This window comes from Neopsephotus bourkii, unplaced genomic scaffold, assembly GCF_033783945.1.
Source record: "Neopsephotus bourkii isolate Nb327-2 ecotype Australia unplaced genomic scaffold, CSIRO-AGI_Nbou_v1 NB_289, whole genome shotgun sequence".
Classification (NCBI taxonomy): Eukaryota; Metazoa; Chordata; class Aves; order Psittaciformes; family Psittacidae; genus Neopsephotus; species Neopsephotus bourkii.
The window spans coordinates 126,567-143,030 of record NW_026900798.1 but is presented as its reverse complement, the minus strand read 5'-3'; the positions used below and the strand labels follow the sequence as shown (position 1 = coordinate 143,030).

General features: G+C 41.6%; 1 long non-coding RNA gene across 2 annotated transcripts in view; it reads right to left on the bottom strand.

Moving 5' to 3' along the window:
• LOC133208862 (uncharacterized) overlaps positions 1 to 16,464 on the bottom strand; it is a 34,943-nt gene that overhangs the window by 17,057 nt on the left and 1,422 nt on the right. Inside the window, exon 2 of one of the 2 annotated variants that reach the window (XR_009724525.1) lies at positions 13,813 to 14,738. This is a non-coding gene — a long non-coding RNA (uncharacterized LOC133208862). Of the gene's footprint in view, positions 1 to 13,278; positions 14,739 to 16,464 lie in introns of those variants that run through there. The other variant, XR_009724524.1, reaches the window with a different exon arrangement.

Below are 16,464 nucleotides of genomic sequence, written 5' to 3'. Positions count from 1 at the left end.
TTTTGTCAATATTTAGCATTTAAGTGCACACCTTTTTAAATTCATTTAGAATTTCTGCTAAAAACACTGTTTAAATGTTGAAATAATACCTGGAATGATGGGAATATTTTTATACTTAATGTGGCATTCTCATGCAGTAACTTTTTAACTCTTCTTGCAACAAACACCCAGTTATTTATATGTATTGCCATGTCTTACAGGGCTTGTTTTACACATATTTAACAGTACGTCAGGAGGAGAGAATGTATTGCATGAGAGTAAAGATAAATCTTGTGTCACATTGTTCTTCACAAAACAAAATTAATGGTGGGACAGTAGATACAGCTGTAATAAATAGAGTTTGTGCACCAGTCACAGTTCAGTGTTAGCTTGTGTAACAATTTAATACACAGAAGAAATGAAAATAATGGGAATAAAATGGTTTAATCTTTTTAGAATGCAGCTACTGAATGTTCAGTGAAGGCTATATCCTAGAATCCTACCTCAGTCGCAGCAGAGGAAAACATCAGAGTTTACTACAGAGTTGACTACATTGTAAATACTTGACTGATGTTTTACAAGGAGACCTCAGTATTGTAGATCCATTCCTTGCATGTTACCTAGTGATAACTATGCAGCATCCCAAACTTCTGAAATGAGCTAAAGGGTTTTTCTACATCTAATGAGCTATAATCTGTTCCATATTTTACACAAAAGTAGCTTTAACCGCCTTGTAGCTCTAAGTGCATCTTGTGCATATTTTAATCCACATGCAATATTTACCACTCACAAAGAGGGTGGTATGGTATTCGGGCAGAAGAGTAGTAATCAAAGTCCATACACATAGAACAACTTGGCAGGACCCTACAACTGCTTTCACTGAAACTGGTGACAAAACTCCAAGAGAGCTCATTGGTACAGGAGCAGTTTTCTAAAAAACCATACAGTAATACAGAAATACTAATACTAGTACTACTACTACTAATGGAGAAGAGTAAACAATTGGAAAAATAAATCATTTCATGGCACATGCAGAAGAAATTAATGTTTTTCTGAAGTTTTCATGATAACTTTTAGTTCTTCACTGCAGCTGATAACTATCTCTATGATGTTTTGTGCAAGAGTGATTTTATATTGGTGTTGATGCCAGTTTTAACTCAAGAATACCTTGCCTGAAGTTGGAATCTGCGGCTGTTTTATAACATCTATCATGTTTTTACATGTTTAGCAGCAGCGCTAATGAAGGTAAGATATGTAGAGGGTGTGCTATTTTTATGTTTAGCTAAAACATGTATAATGCTTAGGTTTAAGAATGAAGGTGGTAATAACGAGATTAATGAGGTCTGGATAAATGCTTGCTAACAGATTAAGTTATAATGTTCAACATATATGTTTTATTCTGAAAACAAAATTGCATTGTGTTGTCTAACTGTTAAAGAAATTTCTTAGCCTGGATAGAATATGCTGAAAAAAGAACTGATAATGTATAGTTATTATCTCTTAAATTACTTTAGATTTGGGCAGCAGTTTATTTATTGGTACAGTGGCTAACAATCTTCTAGTCATGAATCATGGCAGAGTATTTGAGATACCTCTGTGGACAAAACTGTAAATCTTTACTTGTGGCAGAATTTACAAAATATTTTTGCTTACTGTGTATTAGGAAATTACTTAAATAATGTACCAAATGCCCATTTAGCATGTGGCTTGATTCATTGCTGTATACAACAGGAAGACATAAACATCTGAAGTGTGGATTTAACATTTTAGTGGCTCTCTAAAATGTGAATATGGCCAAAAAATGAGCTCAGTAGAAAACTGAAATCTGTATTTATATCCCACTAATGATACAGATCTGAACTACAGAGTAAAGGATGCCAGGTAGTGACTACAAAATCCTCTGTATGACAGCCCTTAGATAAGGTAAGCAAGGTAAACCTTTTTGTCACTACCTCATAACCTGTCTGTGAACACTGCCAGGGATGGGCAGCCATAACTTCTCTGAGCAGCTGTGTGCCCTGTGCCAGGGCCTCACCACCCTCACAGCGAAGAACTTCTGCCTAAGAGCTCATTTCAGTCTCCCCTCTGTCAGGTTAAAGCCATTCCCCATTGTCTTGTTCCTACAGGCCCTTGTCAAATGCTCTTCTCCAGGTTTCTTGTAGCCCCTTTAGGTACTGGAAGCTGCTCTAAGGTCTCCTGGAGCCTTCTCTTCTGAAGGCTGAGCAAACCCAGCTCTCTCAGCCTCTCTCCAAAGCAGAGCATCTCTGTGACCTCCTCTGGACTTGCTCCAACAGCTCCATGTCCCTCTTCTGAAGCTCTTGGGAGCTTCAAAGCTGAACAGAGGGCTGCAGAGGGAAGTCTTGCAGGAGCACACTATTAAGGTGTGTATTACTCTTGGCAAGTAAGTTTTTTGACCATTCAGAGCATCTCAGTAGGTAACATCTGTCAGAAGATTTTATTCTGGATCCTGGCTTTGCTACTGGTGGCTTAGGGTTACACGGTGGGAGTACTTGGTTCGTCTGATCAGCAATTAGGGGACAAATGTTGATCCAAGTGCAGAGCAATTTCACGGTCTTTCTGCACCTCAGTTGCTCAGATACATAGTATGACTGAGAACTGCTGGATTAGTCTTGAGATATATGGTATGACTGAGAAATGCTGGATTGGTCTTGCGACAGTTTCTCTCTGCTAAAAAAATAGGGTTGCAGTCTACACATGGTTGATCAGAAGGGTAACGTGCTGGTCAGAGGTCTGATGCGGATGACCTCTGCAGTTGACTTCAGGGGGTGCAGAATTGCTCTTTGCAGGAGGAAAATACGATGCAGTATGAAAAAGGACTGTATAGCCAAGAGTGTGAATCTCCTGTGGTAGAACCAGCCCATGCTATTCAACACAAGGTAGCACAGCAGGATCTGTTCTTCAGCTAAGGCGGAATGAACATGGTTCTCCCCTGGAGCAGTCTGGAAAATGTTATTTCAGAGTAGTGCACAATGACTGTTTTCACATAGCTGTGTGCTACTGTAGCTTCCACAAACTGTAGCAGGAGCTACACTGCAATACAGATAAATGGCTTGCTGCTTGAGAATCACTCTCAGTCTTTTTTGCCTGTACATTTTTTGAAGGATACGTGGTGCTCTCAGAGTATATTGAATGTATCCCAAAATCAAAAGTGTTCTGACTGATGATGAAAAATATTAAATTTCTCATCTAAGAGCTGAGTTTGGTAACACACACATAGGGAGCTTAGCTAGGAAGCAAGTTTAATATTTTGTGTTATAAAAATGCACTGACAGTTTACAGTGTCCAGAGACTGCTCACAAAAGTCCCATGAGAGCTAACCTGTTTCTCCACAGCCTGACAAGCAGTCATCATTGGTCTTCATCACCATTCACCACCACCCTGCCCAACCTTAACATTATTTACTTTCCTGTGGTAGTAAAAAAGTGTATCCTGTTTTGTATACCAGTAGTTAGATACAGCAAAGATGTAAGAAGTATTTCTCCAAAGCATAAGTACACACAGCAGCTAGCGTAGGAATTTTTTTTTTTTTTTAATGAACAGAATTAAACTGATTGATCTGATTAGTACTAGGAAATGTGTTGATTACACGATTATGTAGCTATTATACAGTGACATGCCTGTCTTTATTCTGTGCCACCACTATGATTTCTGTGTTTTGTGTGTCCTTCTGGTTTTCTCTTGGGAGGGAAAATGGTTACTGTTACTCTGTTAAGTCTACACACCAGTATTTTTGGCTGGGGAGAATAAATGGCTCATCAGACTGGCATAGCTTCACACAAGTATTCTAAAAATCTATGTGTTGCAATCTGGGAGGGAATAATACAAGCATGGTTGGCTGTAGCCAGTGTCAAAGCAGCAGAACACTTGGTTGTACAATCTAAGTTGTATTCCCTCTAGAAGAATTAGCTGAGCAGTGTGTAATAGTTCTGGAAGTTGAAGAGGAAGAAGTGAAGCCAAAACAGAGCTAGTGCTGCTGTATTTTTAAAACAGGGTGTGTGAGGAATTTGGAAAAAGATACTTCCGGGGGGGGGGCCCCCCCCCCCGGAGAAAGAGAGAGGAAAAAAAAAAGAGTTAAATGAGTTCCTGTAAGATTTTTTGAAAAACCGTTAGTTAGAACTTCTGCTCCTTTTTATTGAAGGAAATGTCTTACTGATATGTTGGAACGTTTTTTTCTTGTGATGAAGCATTCCTGAGGCACTCCGGATCCCCTCCCCTGATCCCCAAAAATGTTTTTGTGGGTTTATGCAAGAGCCATGGCAGTACCAGAAAAGTGGTTCCTGATTTTAGACCCTGCTACTAAAGCCTTCATGGTTTGTGGGTTACAGGAGTCATGAGGGGATAATCAGTGAGTGCTTCAGAGGTTGGGTATGACCAAACAGCTTCCAAAGTGGCAGCAGGATTGCTCCCTCCCAGCTCAGGTCATCACACAGCTCTGGTGCTTGAACAACAAATAAAGTCACAGGATGGTTCTCTCTTGTATTACCCAGCATCTTCATCTTTGTTTCCATATAGAGGGTTTCAAGCCAGCCCTTTCTGGTGATTACAAAACCCCTCATCTCCCATCCCTGGTCTTTTGCCTGTGTGCATCCCTTTGAGCCTCTGCTCTCTAAACTCTGCTGATGTATTCTGTCCCTTCTATATTTACTCCCAGGCCAGAACACTTCATGTGAACTGGTAATCCTGAGTAGTAGACCACCTATTTCATCAATATTTATGTTACTAAAAGTTTACAGTAAGTGGTATGGTATGGATAGTAACTTCCTATGACTGACATGCACATTTCCTGCTGACACAAGGTGTTCATTTGGTAATAACTTCTCCAGTCTTCTGGCTGAAGTTTTCCAGGCCAATTGTCCACATCCAACTTAGGCACGTAGAAAAACATGCTTATATTTTGGAGTTAGGTGGTCATATAGTGTTTTCACAGGTACTTGCCCCCTGTCAGTGCCCAGGGTGATCTGCTTGTGCATGAACCATCACTTGGAAGAATGTTTTCTGTAGGACCAATAACTCCTTTGGCCTCAAAAGTATAAGGTATTTGGCTGTTAAGTCAGGATCCTGCTAACATAGAAAGGATCCTTTAATGGTTAAAACCATTGAATGCTACTTTGGTAAATCCCATGATAAGACTCTGGCTCTGTCATGGGATTCATGTGTGACATGAAGCAAGTCATTAAACCAAATTTATCATAGGTGGCCACTGTGGAAACTGTTTGTGTTCAGGGTTGCAAACAAAATCAAAGGGGAGTGTCCTTGGCATATATGTTTTCTGAAACAAAAAAAAAAAGAAAAAGAAAAAAAAAAAGTCCTAGGCAGATCAAATTGACAGATATCTCCATTTTTCTTCTATGCACCACAGTTCTCTGCTATAAAATGGTGTACAGTCATAGAAAGTACTGCCCATCTCACACAGAACAGTGAAGATTCCTCTGATGAAGTAGAATGCTTAAAAGACACCCCAAAAAACATTTAATAACCCAGTCTTCCAAACAGGGCTTAAATTCAGTACAGGAAATAAAACCTGCAACAACATACTAGAGAATGAGGAAAAGCATAAAAAATGTATAGCTGCTCATTAAAAGAACAATCTATGCTCTGCTCTGAAAAGGTGGACAAGTACTATACAATTCAGTCACTAATTACTGTACCAGAATGCTGATCTGGAAGGCAGACAAAGTAAAGCTTAATTCTATATTTTGTGACTTTTGAGTACTTAACTTTGCAAGTCTAATAATATTTTAACATATTCTTCGGTGTGCAGTATGTACAAATGCTGATAGTATTGCTAATACAACATTGCTCTTCAGAGGGCCACTTTAGTAGTTGGAGAGTATCTTAAAGTTCTGGATGAATCCCCATTTTATGAAACCAAAGAAATAATAAACATAAAAGTACCCAAAGAAATAAGCCTGTATATATATTTTAATCCCTCAGCAGGCTTCGTAAAATACTAAAGGGCACTTCTTAATGAGGCAAACACAACCAAAATGGAAGCAAAGATTCCAGAGAAACGTTCAGCCAAAAAAAACCCACAACCCAACAACCCCAAAACCCAAACCAAAAAGAATTTTCAGCTTGTCTTCAAAATAATGTGATTCAGTATCTTACTTTATACATTTTACAAAAATAGCATAAAAAAACTTATTTGGAAGTAGATGAGGGTGTAACATTTTAGGGGAAGTTGTTTTATTACACAGAATCTAAAAAGGGCAAAGGGAAAAAATGCTTAAAACCATGTTTATATCAGAAAGCAAATTTTTTCTTTAAAGTAGCTATTGCAACCTTTTAACACAAGATCAGGATAGATATGAAGACAGAGATAATGCAAAGGTGGTAAGGCTGTTTTTGCTTCATATGGCGGGTTTTGGAAAGACAGATGTCATGATTTCGTGTTTGATTTAAAACTGTAGCTTTTACAAGGAATTATATTTTAATTACGTAATAATTGCACAGTAACACTGAGCTCTGTGGCAAAAGTCTTAAGGTTTCTAAATATACTGGTAGCTGTTCAGGAGTATAATACATACCTAGTGCTCTGAGCGCTGACATACAAGCTGTCAGCGAACATTTCAGGTAACCAAAATAACCCAGGCTGGAAAAGACCTCAGGAGGTTTTCAGTCCTACCTTCTGCCCGAAGCAGGGTGAGTTATGAGATCAGACCCAGTTTCCCAGCACTTTGATCAGCTAGGTCTTGAAAGCCTCAAAGGCTGGAGACTGGAGACAACCTTGACTGTACTCATGATGTTTTCTCCCCATATCTAAGCCAGAACTTCTCTCATATCAGCCTGCATTGTTATAAAGAATATTTTAATCAGATTGCAGACGTTATACCTGACTCCTCATCAACAGCATTTTAAATAAATAGATAATTTCAGCTGTTGTTGAAAGTGGTTGATATTAAAGGTTATTTTAGCATGGAATAGTAACTTTGTATGATTAGAAAGCTCCAAATTCCAAACAAAATGGTAACACTGAAATAGAAGATTCACTGGGTGATAAAATATGTTAGCATCATAAGTGTAAGTGATGAATAATGCAGGTATTCCCCAATGAGAGTACTACTCAGCAAAATGAATCTAAATACAAAACTAGACAAGCTCCAATTTGTACAAACTTGCCCTGCACACACCTTCAAGAAATATTATATACTGCTGTGATCAAAAGGATCATCTGCAGTTTCCATATGATACCATCATTTTATGACTGGCATTTAGTGTTATAGCTCATGGATACAAACTCTGAAGAAAATTAACAATATCCCATCTAATGACCCTGTCTTCTTTACCTTCTCTGCCTCAGCATGTCTACTCGGTGAGAGGTTTTCTAACTAGTTTTTCTCAGTACCATTCAAAAGGTTTGTGATGTTATTAGTTGACACTGACAGAAGGCATACCTGGAACTGAAGTGCTGAGTAAATAAATCAAGAAAAAAGGGCACAGGACTACTAGGAAGGTGGCATCCCATCATAGTTCCAAACTATTCTTAATCATCCGTCCCATTAGGCGGCAGCAGGCCAGGGATATAGTAAAGAACATGTAGGACAGAAAGTTTCCCTTTATGGACTACATGCGTTTTGCAACACGCATTTATCTGAGTAAAATCTGAGTCAGAGCATTCCAGTGTTTCAGGCTACTTCTTTATAAAGCTTCAGGGCAAATGATGTCTAAAATGTGTAGTAAGTTTTGATCACCTACAACCAGCTGCTATAGATCCTATAGACTTAAAAAGACTACATACAAACATTATAGGACAAAAGGATCTATACTTACAGGACAGATACAGGTTTCAAAAGTAAGACCAAGTGCCAACAGAGTCATGAAGTTTATGCTAAGCATTGCATTGTAACCACATGCCCTGGAATGAATTATCGAGCTTCTTAAATGGTCATGCTGATGTTTTTACTTATGAGTTCTTACCTGTAGAGGTATGGTCTCATAATTACTGTAATTACAAGGCTTATGAGTCTCATCACTCAAATCACCTTGCTCCCTCAAGACATTCTCAAAATTGCTATCTGTCTGATTCCCACACACTAAAAAAGGTAATTTTTGAGTGAAGTTTCTACCCTGAAAAAAACCCAGCCAAACAGTCAGTGGAAAGAAAAATGCAGTGATGTCATTCAATCCCCTATAGACACCCTAAACTTATGCTGTATTATCTCTACCGTCCAGAGATGACACAATGACCCCTGTACTTCAATCAGACACACCACAGTATGTACAATTAGCTTCTGATGATACCACAGGTAGTGTAGATCGCACAAATTATGTAGCAAAAACTGCTGCACATCTTTTTCTTGACTAGTGTTTGAGTGAATGTCAGATGAGGTGCTGATGAAGAAATACTTCTCTGTAGTGCCACTCTTGATGTTTCTAATAGCATCAGCTACAATTCTGAGAGCTGCACACAGGGATGCACTGGCTAGTGTACTCAAGATTAAGGTTGTTGAATATTTACTGAGTTTGTTTTTTGCCTTTAAAACTAGCATCGTGGTGTGGTTTGGGTTGGAAAAGACATCAAAGCTCATACAGTCCAGCCCCTTGCCATGGGCAAGGACATCTTCCACTAGACCACATTGCTCCAAGCCCCATCCAACCTGGCCTTGAGCATTGCCAGGGATGGGGCAGCCACAGCGTCTCTGGGCACCCTGTGCCAGGGCCTCAGCATCCTCACAGGGAAGAACTTGAGATCTCCCCTCTGTCAGGTTAAGGCCATTCTCCCTTGTCCTGTCCCTGCAGGCCTTTGTCACTTCCTCACTTTTGTCACTACCTCATAACCTGTCTGTGAACACTGCCAAGGATGGGCAGCCATAACTTCTCTGAGCAGCCTGTGCCAGGGCCTCACCACCCTCACAGGGAAGAACTTCTGCCTAAGAGCTCATCTCAGTCTCCCCTCTGTCAGGTTCAAGCCATTCCCTTTGCCCTGTCCCTACAGGCCTCTGTCAAAAGCCCCTCTCCAGCTTTATTTTAGCCCCTTTAGGCACTGGCAGCTGCTCTAAGCTCTCCCCTTAAGGAGCCTTCTCTTCTCCAGGCTGAACCAGCCCAGCTCTCTCAGCCTGTCTCCAGAGCAGAGCTGCTCCAGCCCTCGCAGCATCTCTGTGGCCTCCTCTGGAATCTCTCCAACAGCTCCACGTCCCTCTTGTGTTGTTGCCCAGAGCTGGATGCAGGACTGCAGGGGTGTCTCCCCAGAGTGCAGCAGAGGGAGAGAATCCCCTCCCTTGACTTGCTGTTTATGCTCTGGGGATGCAGCTCAGCACACAGGGGGGTTCTGGTCTTCAAGCACACACTGAAGCTGGGTCATGGGGAGCTTCTTGTCATCAAACACCCCCAAGTCCTTCTCATGCCTGCTGCATCCAGCCTGACCCAGCCTGTGTTTGTGCTGGGGATCAGGGCCAAGAAGACCTTGCACTTGGCCTTGTTGAACTTCATGAGGTTCACATGGTCCCACCTTTCCAGGCTCCACAAGTCCCTCTAGATTCCATCCCTTCCCTCCAGTACGTCAACCACACCACACAGCTTGGTGTCAGTGAATTTGCTACAGGCACATCAATCCCATTGTCCATGTAACTCTGAAGATACTCAATAGTATTGGACCCAGTAGAGACCCTTGAGGGACACCACTCATTACTGGTTTCCACTTGGATCCCAGCCATTGACTGTAACTCTGGACACAGCCATCCAGACAGTTCCATGTCCATTGAACAGTCCATCCTTCAAACCCATCTCTCTCAGCAGAGAAGTTTGAGTCTAGTTAAACATCCCATAGAGCTAAGTAGTTCCCCTGGCTATCAAGGCAGAAATTATTTAGAATGCAAAAGAAATCTATCCTACAGGGAATGGCTTTGTACTTAATTTTGAAAGTTCAGAATTGCCTTATGGCTAAATACATGCATGTGTGAAATCTGAAATTTGTGGCAATGGGACTGTTTAGCCCCAAAATACATAAAAGAAAAACAGGAGGAAATGTAAAAGAGTAACATTTAGAAATGTGTCCTCTTTCACAGACCCAAAGAACTATAAAAATAACATCTTTTGAAAGAATACTGGGTAAATTTTGAATCTAAATTCAATTATTAAAGATATCTTAATTCTGCTTTAAGGGCCTAATTACTGCCTCATTGAAATTAATGGAGGGGCATCCAATGAAGACAGAGCATGCTATAAATAGAAATCCCAACTCAGAGGGCTGCTACTGCAATGTTCATGTGCAATCCAAACAAGCGGATAAATTAAACAAAGTTCAATGAATTAAGTGTAGGGTAATAAAACTTTCCTAGTGTAACATCTCATGTATGTCTAACTGTATATCATGAACGGTGCAGTCACAGCTAAATCTGATTTGTGGCAACCTGAGATTTATAAATGTCACCCCTTTAGCCTTTTCTGGATTAAGTTCTAGATACCCCATTTCATGAAGTACTAAATATTCTCTGAAAAAAAAGAACATTCGTTACAGAAATAACATTGGCTTCTCAGGAGAAGTTAGGTGCCATGGGGACAATTGTGGGTTAGTTTGGACCTTTCATCTCTTGCAAATCCATATATGGTAAATCTTCATGTACTTTAAAAAGTCTCACAATATTCATAAACTGATATCGTCTCCAGTAGATCTTTATCTGACAGTGTAACCAATAATAATAAAACAGGAGGGATCTAAATTGGGTCTTACCTCGTTAATGTTTTATCCACTGGGACTCTGAACACAGTTAAAGGATCGTGCCCTTAAAACACTATCTTACAACTTCCTATTTCCAATCATACTGTGACATCTTACATCTTGTTTCACATACTAAAAATAAAAATAAATCATGAAGGAAAATAAGATTTTTTTTTTTTTGCTAGGAAAACCCTCCCTAAGCTCAATTAATTGTTCTGCTTTCTACTTAATACCATGTCTCAAAATCCTTCACTTCCAGTGGTCTCATTATCTCATCATCCTACCTTCAATTCCCTTTTACTCTAAACAATAATGTACATTTTCATAATAATTATACTTTGATTTTCTATACACTCATGTTTTCACTTGCATGTCTGAAAAGGCCTGAAGTACTATTGAGTTAATCTTCAAAACACCTATTACATTATCATCCTCAACCTCATTCCGCAGGTAGATGGAAATAACAGCAAGAAGCAAGTAACTCGACAACAGTAAAACGGAGAGTGGTGGTGGCAGAGATGGATGCAGATGTGAGCTGGAAATTGATGACACCACCCTAACCATTTGCCACCTGTAATCCTCCAGTTGATAAAAAAGGACAAAGCAGCTGTTTCTCAACTTCTGATACCTGCAAAGAGTTGTCTTCTCCCAGGGTGATAACCACAGCTTTTAAACCAGACAGACAACACTTGTAAGTGCTTATTTACACTTGAAAACTTACATGAAATTGTTCTTCACATAAACAAAATACATCCATCCTTAAAGCCATGCCATTTGACTGTGAGAGAGTGAGGGGACAGGAAAAGTTATGGAGTGTTGGTATAGAAGGGATTAAACAGAAAGTGACCTTTGGGATGGCAGGCAAAAGAAACAAGGCTGGGAAAACACAGCACTCCACTTGTGCTTGGTGGGTCTCATTTGAATTGGTGCTTGGGGGCATGTTCCACTATTGTTATGTAGGAAACTTCTACCTCTGAATAACAAATCACGTAACAAGATGTATATATTGTACATCAGGGATCCACAATTTAAATTTATGTCTTATTCTGGCTTTGCTTCTTGAATTTGGCTGGTTTAGTGAAAATTCCTACAAAAAGAAATGTCTTAAAAATTATTTAGTTTGAATCATATTCAGTTAACTCTCAACTATTTGTGGACAATATGTGCCAGATGTGGCCCATTTTGGTATAGAGCTATATGTAATCTAAATGCTTATAAGCTGTATTTTAGCGATATATCAGCAATAAACCAACTATAAATTCATGCCAGCTCTGTGCAGATCCAGCCACAATGTCTCAGCATTGTCCTGCAGCTACAAGGACCGTGGGAGTGAGTTGCTTTTCTGATGCTGCATGGACCTGTCTGGCTGGTGCTGAAACGGAGCAGTAAAACTGGTGGGAAGGGAGCTGATTCCTCCACCTTTCCACTCTGCTGCTCTGTGCTCAGGGAGGACATATCAGCTCTGGAATGCGCACTTGGCCTGCAGCATCTTGGATCACTGTACATAGATACCTGAGCAGTTCAGTTCATCCCCCATTCTGGGCCTGTGCTGGCTATGTTGGGTCTCAGTTATTTCCAAGCTGTGTGCCACAGTACATGTTATCCAGGTTTGTTTACTGCCAGGTGTTGCAGTCCCACATCATGGAGAGTAACTGCCAGACTAAATTAGTTCTGACATACCTTCATCAACATCAGCAGAGTTACACTAGGTGCAAATTTGGACCATGGAAATGTGGGCCCTCTCCAGAAGGAAACACGAGACCTGGTTACCTGGGACATGGAGAAGGCCAAGGCATTCAATGACTTTTTTAACTTGGGTCTTTGCCAGCAGGAGCTCCAGCCACACTGTCCGTCACAGAAGGCAAAGGCAGGGATGTGGAGAATGCAGAACCGCTGCTGTAGAACATTAGGTTCAAGACCATCTGAGGAATCTGAAGGTGAACAAGTCCATAAGACGTGATGAGATGCATCTGGGGGTCCTGAGGGAACTGGGGGATGACCTGGCAGTGAGTGTTTGAGCTCAGAACCCTGCCATGTGCTGGGCTGCACCCCCAGAGCGTGAGCAGCAGGTCGAAGGAGGAGATTCTACTGCACTCTGGGGAGACACCCCCCCCCCCCCCCCGCAGTTCTGCATCCAGCTCTGGGGCAACGACACAAGAGGGACGTGGAGCTGTTGGAGAGATTCCAGAGGAGGCCACAGAGATGCTGCAAGTTCTGGAGCCACTCTGCTCTGGAGACAGGCTGAGAGAGCTGGGCTGGTTCAGCCTGGAGAAGAGAAGGCTCCTTAAGGGGAGACCTTAGAGCAGCTGCCAGTGCCTAAAGGGACTACAAGAAAGCTGGAGAGGGGCTTTTGACAAAGGCCTGTAGGGACAGGACAGGGGGAATGGCTTGAACCTGACAGAGGGGAGATTGAGATGAGCTCTTAGGCAGAAGTCCTTCCCTCTGAGGATGGTGACCCACTGGCACAGGGTGCCCAGAGAAGCTGTGGCTGCCCCATCCCTGACAGTGCTCAAGGCCAAGTTGGATGGGGCTTGGAGCAATGTGTTCTAGTGGAAGGCGTTCCTGCCTGTGGCAGGGGACTGGAACTGTGTGGGCTTTAAGGTCTCTTTCAACCCACATCATTCTATGATTCTATGATTTCACTGTTATGTTAAGAAGCTCTGTCAGTGTCAGTGCTGCATACAGATTAGGGGAACTGACACTGATGAGCTGGTGAAGCTAAAGCATGCTAGGTCATAGTCATATTAAATAAACCATTCCCATTTCATTAACAGTCTGCTCTTCATCCTCTCGTCTTCCTGAGTTTGACTCTTGTATTATTTACCTTGCACAAATGCTGCACATGACTGAAGTAGAATGGCTGAAGCTCAGGACTGACAGTGGTCGGGGAAACCTCTACACCTAGCCTGTGTGAAATATTCCCGTGCAGGGTAACTGTGTTGTAGGTAAATGTCAATGAATGAAGTGGAGCTACAGCCTCTTATGCCAGGGTAAATTTAGTCAACTGAGTCAGTGCATTTGGGAATCACAGAGAAGTAAAAGAGGACGAGTATTAGGAGGGAAAGGAGTAATGCCACTGCAAAATAGCTTATTTTGAAATTCTGCATACAGTGGTTTGGAGGACTGGACCCCTTCAAATCCTTTTTTGCACTCACCTCTGTAGTGGCAATTATCAGCGGGTAAAGAGTCAGGAGAGTATTTCTCCTCTTCAAAGGACCATCTTACTTGTTACAAGCAGATTTTAAGCAGCCATGCTGCAAGTTAAACTCCATCTGAATAAATGTATGTTTTCTTTTCTGGGGGAAAAGAATTACAATAGGATAATATATCAGTAACTTAACAGCTGATTTTAATTTTGAAGACCTGGTAAATTTCTGGACTGTATCATTCAAGGGAATGAAAAAAAGCCTGTGGCATTGTCCAAATAAGGATGAACAAAAACATGAGTGTCATATATTCATTTATGCTAGTTAACAGAATTTTGGGCAGTCTAATATAGGGACAATATTTTAGCATGTGCTAACCTGTCAATTTTAAATGGCAGGTCCTCTCTTTAGTGTAAAGAAAAGTATTTACATTAATAGTTCACTGTCAATTGAATGGTCAGTTCCTCACTGCTCACTTCCTCATTTTACCAGGACAGCTTCTGATTTTCTTCCAATCTGGCAGGTGACATGTATAATTTTCAGCCAACAAGTATGTTTAGTCCAAACTGATAAGGAAACAAACTAGGCAGATTTACTCTTGAAGTCTCTATTAGTTGATGCAATGTTCTTCCATTGGGCTTCTACAAATCTCATTTGCACACCCTGATGAAAACAGCTGACATGCCGTTCTTGTCTTGCACTCTGAAACACTCAGTACATTCATAATGTTGGTAGTAAGTCTGGAAAACGAGACTCATGACAACAGAAGATGAAGTGTTAAGAATCAACCTTATTCTCAACTTTCAGTACATGCTGTATGATGAAATGTAATTTTAGGAAGGATTGTAACTGTCATACCATGCTGAGGCTCTTCACTTGATAGATTTCTCACAAATGGGATAAAGAGGTATACTAAAAATGTTAAGTTAGAGGACCTGAAGGAGCTGGTGAATGAAGTTGCTAAGCCGCGGGCCATCATATTTGAAAAATCATGGCAGTCAGGTGAAGTTCCCGATGACTGGAAAAAGGGAAATATAACCCCCATTTTCAAGAAGGGGAAAATGGATGACCCGGGGAACTACAGACCAGTCAGTCTCACCTCTGTGCCCGGCAAAATCTTGGAGCAGATTCTCCTGGAAGGCATGCTAAGGCACATGAAAAACAACAAGGTGCTTGGTGACAGCCAGCATGGCTTCACTAAGGGGAAATCCTGCCTGACCAATTTGGTGGCCTTTTATGATGGGGCTACAGAACTGATGGACAGGGATAGAGCAGTTGATGTCATCTATCATTATTATTATTGGTGGTAGCAGTAGTGGTTTGTGTTATACCTTAGTTACTGGAGTGTTCTTATCTCAACCCACGGGAGTTACATTCTTACAGCTCTTCTCCCCATCCCTCTGGGAACCATGGGGAAGAATGTGGGGGAGGGAGTGAGCTACTGTGTAGTTCTGAGTTACCAGCTGGGCTTAAACTGTGATGGAGAGGCAGAGGATTCAGGTAATTTTGCCTTCACTGCTTCTGCGCTGCTCCATTCCTAGTTGACAGAGATAAGTATCCCTGTGGTCAGATGCTAGGAATCCTTTAGGGCTGACATCTCTGGTATTTCCCAGCTGAGCTGTTCTGGCTTGTGGATAGTTTGTATTCCCACCTGCAAAAATGTTCAGGAGGCTCTGTTGTGCACACTCCAGAGATGGCATGCCTTCTCTGCACCCATCTTATACTGTGGCCTGAAGCCACGTTAAAGCTCCTCTGTGGAAAGCACAGACTCTATTCATCTTCAAAGCGTTGCAAGAACCTACAGTTCTGTGTAGGTAATAAATCATAATGCAATACTACTGAGAATAAAGCATAAACACTATGTTTGGAACGTGTAAAATCAGAATGGTGGAAGCCAAAAGTAAAACCGTGTCACTTCGACCCAGAGATGTAATGACTGGAAAAAGTGTAATATAACCCCCATTGTCAAGAAGGGGAAAATGGATGACCCAGGGAACTACAAACCAGTCAGTCTCACCTCTGTGCCTGGGAAAATCTTGGAGCAGATTCTCCTGGAAGGCATGCTAAGGCACATGAAAAATCAACAAGGTGCTTGGTGACAGCCAGCATGGCTTCACTAAGGGGAAATCCTGCCTGACCAATTTGGTGGCCTTTTATGATGGGGCTACAGAAACTAATGGACAGGGGTAGAACAGTTGATGTCATCTACCTGGACTGGTGCAAAGCATTCGACACTGTCCCACACGAAATTGTTGACTCTAAATTGGAGAGACATCTATTTGATGAATGGACCACTAGGTGGATAAGGAACTGGCTGGATGGCTGCACACAGAGTTGTGGTCAATGGCTCAATGTCCAGCTGGAGACCAGTAACGATTGGTGTCCCTCAGGGATCGGTTTTGGGACCGGTCTTGGTCAACATCTTTGTCGCTGACATGGACAGTGGGATTGAGTGCGCCCTCAGCAAGTTTGCTGATGACACCAAGCTGTGTGGTTCGGTTGATACGCTGGAGGGAAGGAATGCCATCCAGAGGGACCTTGACACGCTTGTGAGGTGGGCTGATGCCAACCTTATGAAGTTTAACCATGCCAAGTGCAAGGTCCTACACCTGGGTCGGAGCAATCCCAGGCACAGCTACAGGCTGGGCAGAGAAGAGATTC